Source organism: Mandrillus leucophaeus, unplaced genomic scaffold, assembly GCF_000951045.1.
Source record: "Mandrillus leucophaeus isolate KB7577 unplaced genomic scaffold, Mleu.le_1.0 Scaffold470, whole genome shotgun sequence".
In the NCBI taxonomy this organism is placed as follows: domain Eukaryota; kingdom Metazoa; phylum Chordata; class Mammalia; order Primates; family Cercopithecidae; genus Mandrillus; species Mandrillus leucophaeus.
The window spans coordinates 797,867-821,657 of record NW_012105032.1 but is presented as its reverse complement, the minus strand read 5'-3'; positions in this window follow the sequence as shown (position 1 = coordinate 821,657).

Below are 23,791 nucleotides of genomic sequence, written 5' to 3'. Positions count from 1 at the left end.
AAAATTGAGTGTTGCTAAAGATTTTGGATACTCTGACTCTTTTTCCAAATAAGCTGTTCTCTGGGATAATTCTCTGTGTTACCCTATCTCTCCAGATTTCAAGATGGCAGTTTTCCCTGTGACCTCAATTATCTGATGGTCCAAGTGGAGTTGGTTATTTACAACTTGTCTTTTTTTGTATGTTTTTAAGGTTAAGAGTGACCACATAAAAGCTCCTTATATGTTAGAGCTGGAAGGGGAAGTCTAGATTTTTTTTTTAATATACATCTTTATTTAATATACAGTGAGTTTATAAAGCTTTAATAGCTTTTAAATAGCTACCTTAGGTCTGCTGTTATTTTGTTGTACCTTAATGATGTAATGGATTTTTAACTAATAAAATACACATAATAAAAGATATAAAGAGTCATGAGAATTAAAGTCGGTTCTATTTGAATAATATATAAATCCCACTGATGTTTAGTATTTGAATCACTTTATGAAATGAAACCTATTTAGAACTGAGAAAAACATAATTTTGATGTACAAAACAATAATACTTTAAGTATAATAAAGCTGTTGATTTAATAAATATTTTCTATGCCATGGTAGAAGGTCAGTGTTTTGAGGAAATAAACAGAATCTGGGAACCCTTGGCACAGCTTTGATAAATATATCTAGAACAGAAAAATATGTTTGATATACACTACAAAAAATTATTCTAGGTATTTCTTAATTTCTAAATAAAATACTACTTTTGGCCAGGAGTGGTGGCTCATGCCTGTAATCCCAACATTTTGGGAGGCCAAGGCTGGTGGATCACCTGAGGTCGGGAGTTCGAGACCAGCCTTACCAACATGGAGAAACCCCATCTCTACTTAAAATACAAAATTAGCCAGGTGTGGTGATGCATGCCTGTAATCCCAGCTACTTGGGAGGCTGAGGCAGGAGAACCACTTGAACCTGGGAGGTGGAGGTTGCAGTGAGCCGAGATTGCACCATTGCACTCCAGCCCGGGCAACAAGAATGAAACTCTGTCTCAATTAAAAAAAAAAAAAAATTCACCTTCAAATATTGCTATGTCCTACTTTCTGTGTAGACACACAGCTCACCTGATATTGTGTGACATGATGAAATAACATTGTTCTTCAGCTTTTCTTTCTGTGGGTAGAAATTAATTTCAATGCTATGTTGGAGGATTTATCATATTTTCTCTGTTTATTCAATAATAATTTGTTCTTTTATCTAGAAAATGAGGAGAAAATTTTTCTTTCCATTAAAAATGAGGTCAACTTTCCGCTCATTATTTATTCTCAAGAGAGAACACGTTACTGACAGGAAAAGTAATAGAAAAGAAATACATATTGTATTAGTCTGTTCTTGTGCTGCTATAAAGAACTTCCTGAGCCTGGGCAATTTATAAAGGAAAGAAGTTTAATTGACTCATAGTTCCACATGGCTGAGGAAGCCTCAGGGAACTTACAATCATGGCAGAAGGTGAAGGGGAAGCAAGGCACTTTCTTCAAAAGGCGGCAAGAGGGAGAATGAACACAGGAGAAACTACCAAACACTTAGAAAACCATGAGCTCAAATCTTGTGAGAACTCACTATCACTAGAACAGCATGGGGGATATCAACCCTATGATTCATTTACCTCTGCCTGGTCTCTCCCTTCATACATGGGGATTATGGGGATTACATTGGGAACAGGCCCCCAAATCTGGCAATAGACAGGCCCCAAAACTGGCCATAAACAAAATCTCTGCAGCACTGTGACATGCTCATGATGGCTATGACGCCCACGCTGAAAGTTGTTGGTTTATCGGAATGAGGGCAAGGAACACCTGGCCCACCCAGGGCGGAAAACTGCTAAAGGTGTTCCTGAACCTCAAACAATAGCATGAGCAATTTGTCCTTTAAGGACCTGTTCCTGCTGCAGATAACTAGCCAGAGCCCATTCCCTTGTTTCCTGTTTTAGTTAATCTATAATCTATAGAAACAGTGATTATCACTCATTTGCTATCAGTACATATGTGGATAAAACTCTGTTCGTGACTGTCAGCTCTGAAGGCTGTCAGCCCCCTGATTCCCACTCTGCATTCTATATTTCTCTGTGTGTGTCTTTAACTCCTCTAGTGTCGCTGGGTTAGGGTCTCCACAACTGAGCTTGTCACTGCAGGATTATAATTCAAAATGAGATTTGGGTGGGGACAGAAAGCCTAACCATATCACATGCAAAAGTTAAAATTAGATTCTCACTTAATCTCTTATACTAAAACTTTAAGATTTGAAACATTAATCATGAGAAAATATGTAAAGCTATTAGAAACCTTCCTGGCACAAAATAAGCACTCAATTAAGGTGAGCTAAAATTATTATTTGTGATAATAGTATTAATTGTATCAACCATTATATGGTTTAATTTTGTTCCCTAGAAAACTTTTTTTAATTTAATCTTCAATGCAACAATATTAAGAGGTGAGACCTTTGAGAGATGATTAGGCCATGAAGGCTCCACCCTCATAAATAAATTAATGTTGATTATAAAAGGGCTTTTGAGGATGCGAGTTCAATATTTTTGTCTCTCTTCCTCTCTCGCCCTCTCAACTTCTGCTGTGGGATGACTTTGGAAGAAGGCCCTCACCAGATGCAATCACTCTGATATTAGACTTAGCTTCCAGAACTGTGTGAAATAAATTTATTTGTAAATAATCAAGTCTGTGATATTCTGTAATAACAACATGAAATTAACCAAGAAAACTCACTTTTCAGAGCATTTTGGCAATACCTCTCAAAATTAGAATATACATGTTTCTTGATGCAGCCATTTCACATCTAGGAATGTTTAGTAAGTAATTAAATAATATATTAATTTCTATAAATTATTATTTATTATATATTATAATATAAATAATACTTTAATCACTATTAGGAGCATATTATTAAATACTGGGGTAAGCAGGATTCTAATGTGCATTTCCACTGCATTCTCACTTCATGACTCCTTATATAATTCCCTCCTTTTGAATACATATGAAATCTGTGAATACAATTGAATATCAACCCCATTATTAGGTTACTAATTAGCTGGGTAGGAATTAATCAAAATAAAGATTATCCTGGTGGGCCTCACCTAATCAATCAAGCCCTTAAAAAGGACTGTGTCTTTCTGAAAAAGAAGAATGTCAAAGCACAAGAGAGATACTCTTGTTTATCTTAAATGTACAAATGTTCAGGACATGTAGAGGATGGTGTGGCAAAAGTGGCTAGGTTCCTAGAATTGTTTCTGGTTAGTATCTAGTAAGACAATGGAAGGCAAGGAACCATGGATCATTCTTGTAATTTCAATGCTTTGGAAGGATGAGGTGGGAGGATCACTTGAGTCTGGGAGGTGGAGGTTGCAGTCAGCTGAGATCACACCACTGTACTCTAGCCTGGGTAACAGACCAAGACTCTGTTTAAAAAAAAAAAAAGAAGAAGAAGAAGAAGAAGAAGAAGAAAAAAAAGAAAAAGAGAAAAGAAAGTGGAAATATTAATGCTATGAGTACAGAAAATTAAATTTTTCCACCAATCAATGAAAATAACTCAGTAGAAATGGTAAGAACCTCCAAAATGTCTTTTCTTCTTAAAAAAAAAAAAAGAAAACTGGCAACTATTGTCAGAATCAAGTTTTTCAGAATGACAGAAATTACAAAAAAATCCTCAGATGTTTTATTAAAAAAAATTTAATAATATTGATCTTTGCAATCTTTTAACTTGCCTTGGTCCAATATCCTGCTCTCTAGCTCAGCAGTTTAACTGAAAACTAACAGCCCATATTTCCAATGAAGACCAGTAGCCAGGCAGAAACCAAAAAATAAAAATGACACTGAAGATTCTGCAAGACCTCATTCTCAGAGAATGGTCATTAGTTGGTCTCTGTCTTAGTTCCATGGAAGACCTCACTAAGAATATTGTGTGCATTTTACCCAACTTAGAGCTTGCCCAACATGAGCAATCTTCTTCCTAGAAGCATTTGTTAACAACTATTGCAGGCAATTGTTTAATTTCATGGATGCCTGAGGTAATATATAAAACTTGAAGCAAATACACTAACTAAAAGCTTAAAATTAAAAGTTGCAGAATAAGATGTCTATAAGTATTTTGGGAAGTTCTGACATATTTCTGGGAAGCCAGAAGGGCACATATATAGAAAACTGTATAAATAATCAGGTCAGTACACATGCTCAGAAGTGACCTCAGAAGGCTTTAAGCTGTCAACTCTGACAGATACTGAGGCTCTGCATAAACAGGAAGTAAAGATTGAAGCAGAGTTGCCATTGCCTGAGTGTTGAAGACATGTTCCAAGAGGCACATAGATTTAAATAATACGAAGTGTATTCTTCATTGAAAATGGAATAAAGGTAGATTTAGAAAAAAAAAAAGAAACAAAAATGTAATTTCACAAATTTGTGGAAAATAAACAGCACACTACCAAATAACTAATGAGTCAACAAAAATGCAACAGAACTAGAAAATATTTTGAGATTAATTATTCTACATAGCTAGTATTACATTATTTGACACCAAAACCAGGAAGTCATAAGAAAATATACTTTATGAATAAAGACACAAAATCCTCAACAATATGCTAACAAATCAATTTGAGCAGCCTATAAAAATGACTAACACCACATATTACAGTAGATAGCTAGTCAGGCATGAGCAGGACAGGAGACAGTCTCCCCAAACACCCCACTAGCAAAGTCAGGTAACCATTAGGTGATGGTCAGGCAGTTGCTAACTGTCTCCCGAAAATAACAATTGGTGGCAGTCAGCAGAAGGGAAAGGCATTTTCTCAATAGGTAAAAACACCTGTAACTATAATCAACAGCTTCCCAGTAAGATCTCAGAGTTAGGTGAGGGATGTCAAGCATGCACATTAAGAGGGAAAATGGTGGAGTTTAACTAGTATATAACCTTCTGGGTGCATTCCACTAGCAAAAGGAAGAATGCCTCAAGTGAGCATGTGTACAACTCCAATAAACACACTGTGCATGTGGGCAGCCCGCCCCAAAGTAAGAATCCAGGGAAAAGGGACACAAGATGCCAGAAATAGGCCAGCATATAAAACCCTAAGTCCAAGGTCAAATAGGGCACTTGTCCTTCAAGTCACTCACCTGGCCATCTTCCAAGTTCACTTTCCTTCCTTTTGTTCCTTCTCCAGAACTTTTTATTAAACTTTCACGCCTGCTCTAAAACTTGCCTCTGTCACTCCTTCTGCCTTATGCCTCTCAATTTAATTCTTTCTTCTGAGGAGGCAAGAATTGAGGTTGCTGCAGACTGTACAGTTTCACTACCAATAAAACACAAGTAAGGGTGATTTATTCCAGGATTATACTTATGATTCATCATAAGAAAATTAGTCAAAATAATACAACATATTAATCGAAAAAAGGGAAAATTATATATATACACATATATATATAAATTTCTGACAAAATTAAACATATACACATATATATATAAATTTCTGACAAAATTAAACATCCATCATTATAAAAACAAACAAGAAGATAGAAATAGACAGGATCTTCCTCAATCCAATAAAGGGCATCTATGAAAAATCCATAGTTAACAACATCAGACTTACTGCTAAAAGACTAAAAGAAAAAGAGAACGATATCAACTTTTTTTTTTTTTTTAATTTAAGACTCTAGTTGAATCATTTAGGCAAAGAAAAAAAGAAAGAAAATGCATCTAGATTGGAAAGACAGAAGTAAATCAGTCTCTATGCAGATGACATAATCTTGTAAATGAAAAATTACAAAGAATCTACTATTAAAGCTAATAAATAGTTTTGAGAGTCTTCAAAAATCAATCATATTTCTGTACTGTAGCAATTAATTGGAAAACATAAATACAAAAACAATTATATTAACAATAACATCACAGAGATAAAATACTTAAGATAAATTAATTAAACAACTTTGAAACTCTCATATTAAAAACTGCAAAACATCATGAAAAGAATTTAAAGGCTAAATAAAAAGAAAAATATTCTGATGTTAATGGATTAGAAGATGTAATATTATTAAAATGGCAAACACTGTCTAAGATAATTACAGATTCCATTTGAAATCTATTAACATTTCAATAGCATTTTTGCACAAATTGACAAGATAGCCTTGAAATTCATATAGAAATTTAAGGGACTCAACTAGTCCAAACCATTTTACGTAAGAGCAACAAATTGAAGAACTCACATTTTCAATATCAAAACTTACTTCAAAGATACAGAAGTAAAGGCAGTGAGATGCTGAGACAAGAATATGCATATATATAGATGGAATAAAATTGAGATTTCAGAAATAAATCCAGATTGCTATAGTCAAATGACTTTTTAAAAGTGTGTAAATATAATTGAATTACCATTTCGAACAAATGATGTTGCACTCTTTCAGCATATAAAATTTTACCTCAAAATAGGTCAAAGCAATAAATGTAAGAAATAAAATTATAAAACATGTATGTAACTCTTTAAGATCTTTTGTTTGGCAAAGTTTTCTTAGGTATAATACTAAACATACAAATAATAAAACAATAAATAGATAACTTCATTAAAATTAAAGAGTTTTATGTTTCTAAGGATACTATCAATAAAGTAAAAGAAACCCAAAACCCAAAAACAAAAAATTAATCACAGAATGGGAGAAAATATTTGGAAATCATAGATCTGACAAGGGACTTGTATCCAGAATACACGAATAATTTTTAAAAATAAAAAAGAGAAATAACACAATAAAAGCAGACACATAATTTAAATGACACTTTTTCCAAGAAGATACAAAAATGTCAAATAAGCACATGAAATATTCTCAACTTTGTTAGTCATTAGGAAAATGCAAATCAAAACCATTATCAGAATCTACTTCACACACACTAGATGGCAATAATAATGACAAAAGTAATAATAGAAAGATAAATGACAAGCACTGGCAAGGATATGTAGGAGAAAACTCATAAATTATTGATGGCAAGATAAAATGGGAAAGCCACTCTCTAGGGAAAGACGGTATTTCTGTTTCTCAAAATGTTATGCATAGGGTTACCATATGACACAGCAATTTTACTTTTTGTTATATATCTAAGAGAATTGCAAATATATGTCTACAACAAAATTCATACATTAGTGTTTACAGCAACATTATTCACAATATTCAAAAAGTGAAGAAAGCGCAAGTTTCCATAGATGAATTAATAAATAAAATATGGTATATGATGAAATACATTCAGCCATTAAAAGGAGTTAGGTGCAGATACATGCTATAACTCAGACAAACCTTGAAACATGATGTTATGGGGTAAAAATGAGACATGAAAGGCCACTGTGATATTATGACATATGTATATTTGTTTTAATCCATGATTTGTAGCTCATAACTCCCATAGCCCCTGTTATAATGGTTGTATTGCTCTAGCCCTCACAAGCAGGTCTCAGAAAACAGAATCTCTTTCTTTTTGTTCTTCTGCTGCCCTTTTTTCATCTGCTACTTTTTCTCCCCAAGGCAGAAATTTTCATCTACCTTTCTGTCTTGGAGGTGGGCATAAAGAAATTATCCAACCACCTTGTCTAATTGTAAGTCATATGATTCTCATTTCAGAAGAGGTCCTGTCCCAAGCCCTAGATGAAAGAATGATGTACAGAGAGGACAAGAGGAATCAGAATGGACAGATCTTGTGAATTTTTCCCACTCAGCCTATTAGTATTAGATTATACCCCTTTTTGTACAATCACATTTCTACACAATTGTTTATGCTTCAATCACGCCTTTCCAATGAAGTACTCATAAAGGTCTAAAAGAATGAGGTATGGAGAGCTTCCAGAGAGCTAAACACACATGGAATTTCATTTTTTAGTCGACTAAGGATTTGAAGCAAGAATGGGTACCAGAGGAGATGAAGTTGTATTGCTTTGGAAAGGCAGAGATTGTTAATGAGGGGGGAACTAGTATGGCATGTTACAAAGCAATATGAACATTGTGATTACATTTTGATTGAAAATGCATAGATATGTATAAAAGGAAATATATATGTGTCAATAGAAAAGCTGATACCCACTAAAGTGTTATTATTTGGGATCTCTGGGTTGTGGGAATATAACGTTTTACTTTTCTTACTTCAAAAATGTTTTCAACTGTATATAGATTTTTCTATAGTTTATATACTGCTTTTGTTACTTTTTAAAAAATACCAAAATGACTGCCATCTTAGCAAAAAAACACAAAACTCTAAGCTTGGAAGAGAATCTCTAGTTCCAGGTGAGATCACAGACTTGACTGGTACCTTGATTTCAGTTTTTTATTAGGGCTTGTGAGAAATAATTGACTAATCCAATATCTGGAATTCTGACCTACAGGAAATTTAAGACGATAAATGTATGTTGTTTTAAGCTGCTGAATTTCTGAGATTTTTTTACACAACAATGGAAAACTAATATATGTACATTTTGGTATTACCATACAATGGAATAGTATGTGACTGTTAAAGAGAATAAGGTAAATATAGCTGTACTGATCAAAAAGAAATTAAAAATACATTATCTTGTTAAAAAGATAAAACAAGATGTGAAACATATTTTTGAAACATTCTCATTTAAATTTTAAAAAGATATATATCTGTATACACACATATACCTGTCAGCTGTGATTAGTAAAACCCTTCACTTTAATTAACTTGAAGAATAAAGTAATTTACTCTATCACATAACAGGGAGTACAGATGGTGTGTAGTTTTCAATTTAGTTGAATCAGTGATTTGATATTGTCTTCTAGAAATCAGGTTCTTTCTGTTTCTCCACTATTTTCTATAGAATTGGTTTTATTCTAATAACAATGTTAAAAGTAGTATTTAGTACGAGTTGTGCACTTTACCAAATTATGTTTATTTACACATCCTGTTCTTTTTCACTGTGATACAACTACCATTATTATCCTTACACTGTATACCAAAAACTACTGAAGTTCAGAGAAGCTGTATAATCTGCCAAAGTCACACAGCAGCCTAGTAATCAAACCCACAAAGCCCAGTTTCAGACACAATTCACTTTCCATCTTCCCCAAGGTTGGTTCCTCATATAGTCATAAAATGGTTATCAGTAGTAAATATAGCATCATGCTTCTTCTTAAAATTTAGTACTGTAGAAGACAAGTTTTTCTTGTGACCAAAGTTTAAAAGCATCTTCTTTCAGTGGTAGATTCCAGAGTTACTCACAGGCTTTGGTTTTTATTTATTCTTTACCTTAGGATCTTTAGACCTCTTTCCTGTTGAGTTACATATTTTTTCTCGAGCATGACAAAGGATGAAAGAATTGTGAGAGTAAAAGATTGTACTAGTCTGTTGAATGTTCCTTAGCATTATGAAACATTATGAACAGCAAAATGTTGGAAATTGAGGATAAATAGAATTGAATATTTTTGAAGGGTTTTACTTGACCATAGAAAGGAATTTTAGGCAAGGTAAAGTGTGATGGTAAAATGGTGAACATTTATGGAGCTATTAATATGTTCTAGGTAATATTATAAATACCTTCATTAAAATTTATAAATTAATATTCACAATAATCCAGTGAGGTTGATACTATCATTATACTCATTTTAAAAATGAGAAATAAATATAAGGTATAGAAATTGCTAAAGGTCACATGATTAGTAAATTGCAGATCTAAGATTTAAACTCAAGAGTCCATGCTCTTGAAAACTTTGCTGTATTGATGAGTATTTCAAATTTGCAGTTAGAGATGGCAGAGAGATGAGAGAAAACAGAGACTTTTCAGTGAAGATTGCTTAAAATAATTTAATTTGCTATGCTGTATATTGCAATGACTTTTTGGATAGACACACTGCACTTAAAACTAGTTTATACTTGATATTAAAAAATATTATTTTGATATAAATGTAGCCTTTGTCAATAAACATTGAAGTAATATAAAGTACTATAAATTGCTATCAATTTAATCACATTTCGATTCTTTAACCATAGTTATTTCTTTAAAAAATATAGAAGTGCATATACTTTACACATGTTACTAATAATGTAACAAATGTAATAAATTAGCAAATATATTCATATCAGTTAGTTCATTTAATTGTCATACTAACTCAGATACAAACTAAAGATAATTATCATGGCTATTTTGTTAACAGCTTATCACTAAGTCAAAGGGAATAAATGATTGCTCAAGATCACATAGCACATTGGTAGATGCAGCAATAAAATCTGTGCCTTGTAATCCTCACTCTATTTTCTTGAAACATATTGCTTTCCAATGCATACTCATATACACAGACATACATAGCACAACAAGCGGTAGTACAATATTTCTGTTAATTCTTGCCATTGAGAAATATTAGATATGGAACTTGGCACTCATCACCCTGTGTGCCACCAAGGACTTCTACTGAAAGCTGATGGGGGGCCCTGTGGTGAGCAGGGATCTCAACTAGACCATCTGGACCTTGTGTGGCATGCCAGATTTCCATTAGCAGCCACAGCAGCCAGTTTTTACTAACACTTTACTGTAATTCTGATGAATATATAAATTAAACTTTAAAGAACTGGAACAACTAATGCAAGTACAAGGGCTAGAATGTAAAACAAACTCACTAAAATCTCACCTGGACTTTCTCATACTCGTCCATTCAGGAACAAATCTAATAAACTTACCTACTTGCAGACCCCTAGTTAAGATTAGATTGATTAAGAAACACTCCTGCAGGCAAGCAAAAAGCTTGACAAATATATATATGCTAAAAATAATTGCAACTTTGAGTTGGGATGGTGAGTTCCTCCGATGTTCTCCCTGTAACCAGTTGCAGAAATAAACCTTCTTTCCCAGTCTGTCTGCATCTTGTTATTGGACTACGAGAACAAGCAGCCAGACCTCATGGATCCAGGAACATTTGCATCATCAATATTGCTTAAATTGCCATACTCACTGATTGCAAGGCCTTGAGGAAGCTACAACGTGCAGCTTTCACCATAAATTTTACTCAAGGAAGTGAAGCAAAAGTTAAAAAGGGAAAAAACACGTTTTCCCATACTTGGCTGACTCGCTCCAAGGCCAGCAATAGGCAGGGCCCTGGCAGAGCCTTGATAACACTATCTCTAAAGCCAGAGCACAAAGGAATGAGCTCCAGAAACACTCCCAACAACCCCTACTGCCCAGAGCAAGGATAAGAAAAGAAAAAAACAAATTCTTTTCTCATAACTATTTCTAAAAGCACCTGTGTTTTACAAGTTTTGTAAGCTTCTGTTTTCCCTACAGTGCAGCTGCAAGGTCACAAGCTATGCTTGGGTTGCGAGACCTGTCATAGTTTAATTAACTGCCTTTGTTCTGCTTCTGTAAACCCGCTTGCCTGCCCCACGGATTTCACGTCATCAAATTCCTGCCACACCATTCAAACTAGCCAACCCCCTTTCAAAAGTGTGTATAAAAGTCAAGTCCTGTCTTTGTTCGGGAATCTGCTAAGTCATTGGCCACCTAACAATATCCTCCTGTTCCACCCATTGGTCTATCCAGTCTCCCGATTCCTGCAACAGAAGTTAACTCTATTTCCTGCATGTGCACAAGGCCAGTAAAGTAGCTAATCCTTAACCTTAGCTTTATTAAAAATCACACTCAATGATAGAGATTTAACATGCTAATGAGACATGCAATACATGAAGAAGCATGCTATCAAACTGTGCAGGTGTTCCCCACATCCATATGCCTAAATATCACTCCTTTCCCACTGTAGCCCCCTTAAAACTGCCTTTCCAACTTCCTCTGAGGAGTCAACCAGATAATTCTCTCCCTCTTATGCTGCCTCACTTACGCCTGGGCATAAGCTCTGTAGTGGTGAATATTAGGTGTCAACTTGATTGTATTAAAGGATGGCTAGATGACTGATAAAGTATTATTTCTGGGTGTGTCTGTGAGAATGTTGCTGGAGGAGACTGACATTTGAATCAGTGGACTGGGGGAGGAAGACCCGCCAGAACGCTAGTAATACCAAGAGCGGAAGCAAACGTAAACACTTATTGGTAACATATGACAACTCCGAACCTCAAAATAGTTCTACGAACAACTTCCAAAATAAAAATGTTAAAACACTATCTAAAATAGGCATTTGAGGAGAGAAGCAAAATGAACAAAACCCAGAAGTATATAGGTTACTCAGATTCCTACGGGATCTATGTATTAATGTTCTGTAACTATAATAGGTTCTGAACTCAATATGCTGAGACACTGGGCTGCAGCAGATAAAGATGTTTGATCATAAAGTCACTGCAAAAGGAGATGTGAGAAAACATCAAACCTATCTTCCCCAGGAATTTGAAGTTAAGATTTCTAAGAATTTTGGAGTAGTCCAAAGTGTGGAGATTATTGATTGGTCAATGAGTGCAGAGTGAAGTGATGGTACAGGGAGATAAAGTTGTATTTTCATGATGATCTCATTCCTCTGTGGAGGTCTTTAAACTAGTTTCTGGAATTCAGGACCTGAAAAAAACATGTGATCCTTAAAAAAAAAGGCCTTATGATTCTAATGTCAGAGATCCTGTCTACAGGAACAATGGGAATGCAAATGGTCAGACTTCTAGCAACAAGAAAGTGAGTCAAAGTGTAGCCCAATTAAAGCTTAATTATAACTTTATTTCTGAACAGAACCTAGCACGCAATTCTTGTCAACGCTCTGTGGCTGGTTTCAGTCATAAAATGCAACTTTAAAATAAACATTTTACAGTTGTCAAGGAGTAAAATGAAAAAAAAACAAGTTTCTATGTGGATGAGGTTGGAACTTCACTAGGAATGAACAAGAAAACTTACTGGTACAATGGAAATGTCTGCATTTTAAAAATAATCATGCATGGATTTATCAAAGGAAAATAAATCTTGGGACCCCAAACTCATTAAGCCAGAAGGAAAAGTTAAGCTGGAAACTGGGTCACACAAACCTGCCTGCCTCTTTTGGTTCCTAAATAAGATGGCTACAAGATGAAAAGCTACATGTCTCCCCCATATTTTGCCCAAAAAGAAATTCTTAGCGAGCTCCCAGATCTTTAAGGTGTTTCTGTTAAAATTTTACCATGGCAATGTAAATTGATAGCTTATCTTTACAGCTGAATTCACCCCCGCCTCCACCTGACACAAATATGTATCTGATTGTTCCTCTGCACCATTTTGTCTATGTTATCATATGCAAAAATGCAGATTCCTTGCATTTTTCCTCTGCCCCATTTGTCTATGTCATCTTACGTAAAAAAAAAAAAAAACAAGAAAACAAAATGCAGATTCACTAAGCCAGAAAAAGGCATGAATTACTATTTTTCTACCCCCGCCCCCTGCTACCTTATGTGAAAATTTTTTATTTCTCAATATCCCACCCTTTCCCCTTTAAATTTGGATCCCTCAAAATTATCTTCAGGGAAAGGCATAGACTTGTCTCCTGGGCACGTGTCCTTAACTGTGACAAATAAGCTTTGTAAAATGATTGATAGTTGTCTTACGAGAAGAGAGAGAGAGAAATCAACTAGATAGGGCAAGGGTCCCCGGAGGAATTCCCTTCTAACAAAAAGCAGAGTGCCTTCTGACAAAAAGTAGACCAAGAGGTCATTTCTCTTTCATGAAAGATCAGCCTAAGCAATGAGGCGGCAAACACAGATAATGAAGGCAAGCTCTAACACAGAAAGGGGCCTCCTGTGTGACATACAGAGATACAGTGGGTCCCAGTTAACACAGTCCCCTCCCTTCTTGGAAATACTCAGACAGGCAGGCTTGTGCAGGGGGAGGGCCTGACGCAGCCCTGATAAGAAGAGCTACCCTGAACCAGGCACGTCCACCTTGGAGCGTTCTGTCCTCCGCCTTTTTAGGCTTGTGCAGCAGGAAGAGATAAACAACATGGAGTAACTCAGGCTAAGAAGCCCGCATGGACACTAGAAAGGGTGGGGTGAGAATTCAGAAATTTGCACCTTATCCAAATGAAGCACAGCTCCCCTCCAGCTTTTCTATAAAAACCCTTGCATTTCGCTGTAGTATGGCAACCCATCTTTCTGGGGACCCCCTCTGCTCTAGAGAGCTTTCTTCCTTTCACTTATTTAACCACTGCTCTAACCTCACCTTTGGAGTGTCTGAGTCCTTGATTTCCTTGGCCATGAGGCCAAGAACTTCCGGTGACACCTCAGACAATGAGGCTGGTTTCAGGCTCATCGTTTTTCTCAATTGACAGATTATAGCTCATTGAATGATATATTTTTTTCAGTCCCAGTTAAATTTTTTCTGCAGTTTATATACTGTGATCTCCTTAATGTTCACTGAAAATCACTGACATGAGGCAGGTTGATTCATCAGAGAAAAGACATACACGTCTATTTATAATAATGCGTCTACTCTATGGGAGTCTTCAGAATGAAGACCCAACCCTCCAATAGGGTACAGAGGCTTATATACCATCTTGAGGTTACAGAAAGAATGTGGGCATAGAGCATGGCCAAAAACAGGTTTTAGTGCCAAGACAGGTGATTGGAAGGAGAAAGGAAGAGGCTTGGCTAGCAAAAGCGGTCTTGTTATGTAGGTGAAACCTCACAGGTAGCAGCTTTCAGAGAAAATAGGTAGCAAATATTTCTTTTCAGACCTATAAAGGTGTTAGATTCTCAGTTAATCTTTCTCAGATCTGGACAAGGGAAGTATTGACTGCATTAATGAATCAACAGATCTACAGATGCAAATTTCTCCCGTGAAAAACAACATGGCAGGGCCACTTCAGAATATGTCAAATAAATATATTTTAGGATAAAATATATTTATTTACTTTAACTGCTTTTGCTGCTTAAAAAAAATCTTCTAATTACTGTGCACTTAAACAAACAAATACAAAACTCTGAGCTTGGAAGAGCACCTTAATCTGATCTGAAGAGGATGATACTAAGCTTTGACTGGAACATTGATTTCAGCTTTTTGAAACCCTGAGGAGAGAAACTGGCCAATACATACCTGGAATTCTAACCTCCAGAAAATTTGATATAATAGACCTTTTTTTGTTTCTTAAGCTTCTATGCTTGTGAGATTTTCCAACAAAATAATAGAACATGAATACAAATACATTTTGGCATTGCCGTACAATAAAATTATAATTTCATTCCAATGGATTTGTACATTTCATCACACATAGCATTGCCCTTAAGTGAAAATAAAATGAATTAATACAAAATTATTGAACTAAATTTAATCATAAGCATGCTGAAATACTTGGGGAGAAATGTAGTAATGTCTTTAACTTATTTTAAAATAAATGACAAGGTAGATTGATGAGTGGCTACAGTGGTGACCAGATGAATAGTTACATGACTAAATATTTAGTAAAATATTAACTGTTGAATATAGGTGGTGCATTAAAAATATTCATAGTCTGTATGTTTAAAAATATTAATTTTTTAATTTAAAAAATTCCTTATCTTTTTCTTGAGACAGGATCTCACTCTGTCACCCAGGCTGGAGTACAGTGACATAATCAGCCTCTTCCTCCCTTGGCTCAGGAGATCGTCCTACCTCAGCCTCCAAACTAGCATGTGCCACCACACCTGGCAAATTTCTTTGTATTTTTTGTGGAGACAGGTTTTTGTCATGTTGTTCAGGCTCATCTCAAACTCCTAGGCTCAAGCAATCCACCCACCTTGGCCTCCTGAAGTGCTGAAATTACAGACGTGTGCCACCAAATGCAGCCAATATTTCTTAATATAATTTCGGAAAAAGAATATATATATATATATACCAATATAATTTGTCACATTAAAAGTTCACCACTTTCATCTCACAGATGCAGATAAATGTTATAAATAAAATTCACTTCCATTCATAATAAAAACACAGCAAAAGAGGAATCCAGGGAAAATATTAATTTGCTTTAAAATATGCACAAATAATGTTTTGTGAAATAATTTGCTTATTAATGAAATATTACAAGCTTTTCCACTAAGGCCAAGAATAAGCCAAAGACGCCTGATACAACTAGTTTTATTTACCATTTTACTTAGAAAGCATAGCCAGGGCAGCCATTTAATACAGAGAAAAAAGTATATAATTCTTTTTTTATTTTTTTATTTTTTTGAGACGAAGTCTCACTCTCGTGCCCCAGGCTGGAGTGCAGTGGCGCAATCTCAGCTCATTGCAACCTCCGCTTCCCATATTCAAGCGATTCTCCTGCCTCTGCCTCCTGGGTAGCTGGGATTACAGGCGCCTGCCACCACGCCTGGTTAATTTTTGTATCTTTAGTAGAGACGGGGTTTCACCATGTTCGTCAGGCTGGTCTTCAACTCCTGACCTCAGGTGATCCACCCGCCCAGGCCTCCCAAAGTGATGGGATTACAGGCGTGAGCCACCGCGCCTAGCCAAATTCTTAAAAACAAAGAAAAAGCATTATTTAAAGATGGTATCTTTTTGTTTTGGTTTGTTTTTGTAAAAACGTCTTACACTGTAGCCCAGGCTGGAATAGAGTGGGGTGATCATGGCTCACTGCAGCCTCAACCTCCTGGGCTCAAGTGATGATCTTACCTCAGCCTCCCAAGTGGCTGGAACTGTAGGCTCATGCCACCACACCCAGCTAATTTTTAACTCTTTGTAGAGATGGGATTTTTCTATGTTGCCTACGCTGGTCTTGAAATCTTGGGCTCAAGATCCTTCCACCTTGGCCTCCCAAAGTGCTGGGATTACAGGTATGAACCACAGTGGCTGGCCTGAAGATGGTATGGTTTTACACATAAAAAAACCCAAAGTTAATGTTTTAGAATCAATAATCTAATTAATGTTCATCTTTGTTATAAGGCCAATATACAAAAATCATTTATGTCTACATACCCTGCCCAGCAAACAATAAGAAAATGAAACTCTAAAATAGACCATTATAATGGCATCAAAATTTCCAACAATTGGGATAAACTAATAAACTGTAGAAGACCACCAAAGAGTAAAGTTTTTTTTTGTTGTTGTCGTTGTTGTTTTTGTTTTGTTTTTGAAACAGAGTCTTGCTCTGTCACCCAGGCTGGAGTGCAGTGGTATGATCTCGGCTCACTGCAAGCTCAGCCTGCCGGGTTCACACCATTCTCCTGCCTCAGCCTCCTGAGTAGCTGGGACTACAGGCACCCGCCACCACACCTGGCTAGTTTTTTGTATTTTTAGTAGAGACAGGGTTTCACTGTGTTAGCCAGGATAGTTTCAATCTCCTGACTTCATGATCGGCCCACCTCGGCCTCCCAGAGTTCTGGTATTACAGGCGTGAGCCACTGTGCCCAGCCACCATAGAGTAAAGTTTTAATGGTCATTGAAAAAATTAAGAAAGACATAAATAAATGGGGGAATATACCATGTCTATGGAATAGAAGACTAACTACTGTAAAGAAATCAGTTCTTCATAAAATAATTAAGACATTCAGTGTATTATTTATCAGAATTCTTTGGTTGATTTTAAAGGAATCCTGTCAACTGCATCTAAAAGTTATATGGAAATGAAGAGGGCTAAAAATATTTAAGAGACTCTTAAAAATAAGTACATGGTGGGGTGAATATTACTACTAGATATCATGACTGAAATCCACAGAAATCAAGACAATGCAGTCTTGGTGAAAGTATCGACAAATGGACTGATGGAATCAATAACACATATGGATATTTATGACAAAGGTGACATTTCATGGAAGTGAAAAAAGAGCAGTATTTTCAATAAATGGTGTTAAAGCAGGTGAATATAATTGTATATTTATAAAGAACAAGAGAAACCTGGCCTTATTATATCAAACAACTCACTAAAATTAATTTAAGATATGGTGTAGATCAAAATGTAAAAATCAAAAAAGTTTCCAGAAGATAATATAATATTTAAATAATCTTGGAATAAGTAAGACTGCTTAAACAATACAAAATATTAACTAATCATAAAGAAAATAGTTGGTGTAATGTCTTACCATAAAATAAAGAAAAGTAATTCATTAGAAAATATTAAGAGATGTAATCCCAGCACTTTGGGAGGCCAAGACGGGCGGATCACGAGGTCAGGAGATCGAGACCATCCTGGCTGACACGGTGAAACCCCGTCTCTACTAAAAAATACAAAAAACTATTAGCCGGGCGAGGTGGCGGGCGCCTGTAGTCCCAGCTACTGGGAAGGCTGAGGCAGGAGAATGGCGTGAACCCAGGAGGTGGAGCTTGCAGTGAGCTGAGACTGTCTCTTATACACATCTAGATGTGTATAAGAGACAGGCGAGACTCCGTCTCAAAAAAAAAAAAAAAAAAAGAGAGTGAAAATGATGTCAAAGGGTGGAACAAGATATTTGCAACACAAATAATGGAATAGAGGGTTTAGGACTGTTTGCAGGACAATTAACAAGAAGAAAGACAAACCAGTAGTCAAAAAAATAAGTACCTAGAATAGGTGTTTACAAAAGAAACCATCTGTATTGTTCAGAATCTCTCCAGAGAAATAAAGCCATACATATATATGGTTCTCTTTCTCTTTTCTTCAAAGAGATTTTAAGGATTGGCTCACACAATTGTGGGAGCTGGCAAGTGCAAAATCTGCAGAGTAGGCCAGTAGGCCGTACACTCAGGGAATAGTTGACGAGTTGATGTTGCAGTTCAAGTCCAAAGGCAGTTTCTAGCAGAATTCTCTCTTTTGTCTGGGGCAGGTTAATATATGTATATATTTTTTATTGACGCCTTCAACTGATTGTATGAGGCTCACCTACATTATGGAGAATAATCTGAGTTATTCAAAGACTATTGTTTTAAATGTTAATCTCACCTGAAAAAATATCTTCACAGAAACATCTAAAAAACATTTTCACCAAGTATCTAAATATCATGGCCTAGTTAGTTGACAATTAAGATTAGTCTTTATACTCTTTAAGTAATCAAAGAAAATGTGCTTTATGCTATAAATAATAAGGGGAAAAGCTAACTTAAACCACAATGAGATATTAAAACATGTATCACAATAACTAAAATTTGAAAATTTGCTGTTTGAGGATAAAGCAGGATTGCAAACAGGTACAATTTTTGGAAAACTGTCTCATATTATGTACTGAAAGTAAAACTGTATGTTATCTATATATTAAGATTTCTACTATATAGATAACATACAATTTCTAAAATATGTGTACCAAGATCCATGTACAAAAATGTTGAAAACACCATTATTTCTAACATTCTCAAAGTAGAAATGACCCAAATACCCATCATCAATAGAGGGGATAAACAAGTTGCAGTATATTTCTACAATAGAGAGTTATAAAAAATTAAAATAACAGAATAATAGTTAATGTAGCAGCATGTTTAAATATTAACATGAATTTATGCAAAATAATCTAGTCACAAAACATATTTTCATGATTGAACGTATTTATATAAATTTCAAGCGACAGCCCACACTAAAACTAAACTATTTTATTAAGCAGTACATGCTTACATTGTGAAATTATAAAGAAAAATAACAAAGTGGTTACTATACAAGTGAGTATAGTAGTTATCTTTGTGGATATGGGAAGGCAGGAATAAATGAGGTTCTGTGGAGTCAGCAATGTTTTATATTTGACTTGGTTGATTTTTGCACAGGTGATTTTAATGTGTAATAAAATCAAATGAATGTCATTCATTTTTTCTTTCTTTTCTATTTTTTCTCTTTCATTACCTTCTCCAGCTAAATGCTCCAATCACTGAGCTATAATTTACATGCACTGTCCTGTGTCTAGATACTCTCCAGAATATTTAGATTACTTCAATTTCTAAGAAAGTAAGTTATAGTCATATTTTTCTAGGCCAGCAGTAGTTGTTGAAATGTTTCTCATTGGAAAATATGCTTTAAGCACATTGTAAACCTGCTTCCTCTTTTTTCTTCATGGACAGACTCATAACCATCTCTAAAGTAACTTATCAAAATAATTTTGACACCTGATACACTGTCTACTTTATGCTATAATAGATTACCAGAATGTAACACAAGACCAAGTGGCTCAAGAGTTCTGTCTTGGTAATCACACAGTGCTGTATACCAGATAGAGTAAATTCATAGATATTTCAAAAGATGCAAACAAGAACTTTAAGAGTTTGTCCTCATAGTCTCATTTATTTTGTTCAATCTACCTGTAGATTCTCAACTTTCTTTTCTGAGTGTCACCATATGTCATATTGCCTCTTATTTATATTTACAAACAAGATTTTAGAATTGATGGCTTCCTGTGAACTGACTTTTCATCATTTTTAAGAAAGTTTTTGAATTTAGAAAGTGCAAAATGTGCAATAAAAACTTCTATCTCTTGTTAGGTGAGGTCATATTTTTCTCATATTCCATCTGTGAGCTTAAAGAATGCATTTCCTGTCATGCTCTTTTCGAGAGATCAAAGTATATTATATTTGGAAAGTTCTGGTAATAATTTAGAGAATCACTAATTGTACAGAAAAGCTAAAGCTGACAGCAGGAATAAAAGTGTAATAAAAAAATCCGTGGTAGTATAGACAATGATGAGAAGGAGGCCGCAAGCTGTGAATAAATAATAAGAAATATTTTTATAATCTACAAGTTTAAAATTTCCAAGAATACAACACCTACATTATAGTTATTTTTATAAGGCTTTTAGAAAGTATATTCAAGGATTAGAGAATTTTGGATCAAATGTCTTCCTGTTAATTGAGTTGTCATGGGCATATCACTCAGAATAAAAATTTTCTTCTCTATAAAATGAAGATAAGTAACACCTATAACTTTGTAGTATTGTGCAGATTATTGGAAGAACATAGGGGAAATGTTTAGCACAGTGCTTAGCACTTAGTAAATGGTTAATAAATTTTTTCTGTCTTTATTATAACTCTGAATTAGGACAAATTATTTTTATAATGGCCACAGCATACTTTCTGATACAAATGCGGGAGCCCACATTTGAAAATTATTGCAAATTTTAGTTATCCTTGTCTTGTTATGTAAGATAATAAAGCACTAAGAATTAATGCCTGTTTGGGAATAGAAATAATTATTATAGTCAAAGTTGTCAGATTCCCAACTGATCTTTAAGAATTAGAAAGGCAAAATCAGAATTCCCAAGAATTTTTTGAAATTCTCAAAATCATGGGTTACTATGTATTTTTTAATAAGAGTTTATCCACATAATTTTGGATACTAAGTTATCCTAATAGCAGTGAATCATTTTTTGTATATAAGATTATGCTTAAAGTTCCAAAAGTATTTCTCATTAAAATATATAATAGCAAATGCTTAATTTATTATCATTAGCCCAGTATATTATAAAATTGTATACTTCAATACATGTAAAAATTGGCATGATAATATTCCCTTCTTTCAGTATTTTTATAACACAAAATAAATGACAAGTAAAAAATAATTCAAAATTTGAAAGATCAAAATTATTGAATATTTTAAATCTAGTTTTAAATAAATTATTACGACACACAAAGCATATATTGCTCTATTGCTCTGTTTGATAGTCTTGATCGTTGTTTCATGCAAGTATTTCAGACAAAATTTTATTTTTCACTGACATTGGTTGAAATGCTAAGAATGTAGGCAAAAACATCTTCAAATTGGTCATTAGGGTACATGTGCTTCAGATACACACACTTCCTTGTGAATAATAAAATATTTTTACTGCTTACAACCGTTTTTGTTTTGCAGTTGGCATCACATGGCTTATGTTAAATCAGATTTTAGATTGATTTCTAATCTTAATACACAGTATTTTACAGCAACACTCATACCTTCTTTTTGCATTGCTTCCGTTAAAATATGTACATGGAACTCTGGCCTATTTAAGTAGTGAAAAACACCAGCAAATATTATTGAGTAATATTAAAATAACTGAGAATTCAGATTTCCTAGCATGGTTAACAGCACTACACAGAATCACGTGTCAAGATGAGAGGTGACAATGTGCTAGCAGCCCTCACTCTTTCAGTGCCTCCTCAGCCTCCAGCCTCCTCGTCCACTCTGGCGGAGCTTAAGGAGTCCTTCAGCACCCCCAGGGCACCATGGGAGCCCCTCTCTGGGCTGGCTGAGGCCAGAGCCACCTCCCTCTGCTTGAGGGGAGGTGCGGAGGGAGAGGCACAGGTGGGAACCGGGGAAGTGCGCTGCACTGGCTGGGTGGTGTGAGTTCCCGCCGGCGCAGGTGCGGGCTCCTCGGCCGGCGCACACACAGCAGCCGCCTGGCACCACCGGTCCAGGGCAGTGAGGGGCTTAGCACCCGGGTCAGCAGCTGTGGAGGTTGTGCTGGGTCCCCCAGCAGTGCCGGCCCACCACTGCCACGCTCAAGTTCTTGCCTGGCCTTAGCTGCTTCCCCGCGGGGCAGCACTCGGGACCTGTAGCCAGCCATGTCTGAGCTCCTCCCCCTGCAGTGTGCTTCTGCCTGGCCTGAGCCTCCCCGAGGGGCACCGCCCCCTGCTCCCTGGCGCCCAGTCCCGTGGACAGCCCAAGGGCTGAGGAGTGCAGGCGCGACTAGGGACTGGCAGACAGCTCCGCCTGCAGCCCCAGTGCAGGTTCCACTGGGTGAAGCCAGCTGGGCTCCTGAACTGGATGGGGACTTGGAGAACTTTTATATCTAGCTGGAGGATCGTATGTGCAACAATCAATCTAGCTGGAGGATCGTATGTGCACCAATCAGCACTCTGTGCCAGCTCAGGGTTTGTGAATACACCAATCAGCACTCTGTGTCTAGCTCAGGGTTTGTGAATACACCAATCAGCACTCTGTGTCTAGCTCAGGGTTTGTGAATACACTAATTGGTATCTGTATCTAGCTAACTCTGTATCTAGCTAACTAGCACTCTGTGACTCTGTGTCTAGCTCAAGGATTGTAAGCGTAGCAATCAGCACTCTGTTAAATCGGACCAATCAGCTCTCTGTAAAGTGGATCAATCAGCTCTCTGTAAAATGGACCAATCAGCAGGATGTGGTTGGGGCCAGATAAGGGAATAAAAGCAGGCTGCTCGAGCCAGCAGTGGCAACCTGCTGGGGTCCCCTTCCACACTGTGGAAGCTTTGTTCTTTCGCTCTTTGCAATAAATCTTGCTGCTGTTCACTGTTTGGGTTCAAGCTGTCTTTATGAGCTGTAACACTCACCACGAAGGTCTGCAGCTTCACTCCTGAAGCCAGCGAGACCACGAACCCACCAGGAAGAACGAACAACTCCAGATGTGCTGCCTTTAAGAGCTGTAACACTCACCGCAAAGGTCTGCAGCTTCACTCTTGACAGCGATACCACAAACCCACCAGAAGGAAGAAGTTCCAGACACATCTGAATGTCTGAAGGAACAAACTCTGGACACCCTGTCTTTAAGAACTGTAACACTCACCGCGAGGGTCGGCGGCTACATTCTTGAAGTCAGTGAGACCAAGAACCCACCAATTCTGGACACAAAAATTGCTAATGTATAGACTTACTTTGCTTCTAAGACTTGTTATTTCTTGAAACTCCACTCAAGATTTTTATGAAGTATATCATGCACATATATTTATTTTATTTGCAAAAATCACTTACGTTAGCAGCAGACAAAGCAACAGATGCACATTTATAACAGGACAACAGCTACCCAAAAAATGACTTAGATTGCTCGTATTTCACTCCTGTGTGCTCTTGTATTTCCAGAAATGTGGAATTCAACATGGATTCACCAAGTCAGTGTTGCCTTCTTTTATTTTTGACTTGATCTTACTGGATGTTTCAGTATTAGTAACATTTCTGTGTTAATTTTTATGCTTTATCTCTAACAGGAATTTTATGATACTTTTCTCAATTTTTCCAATT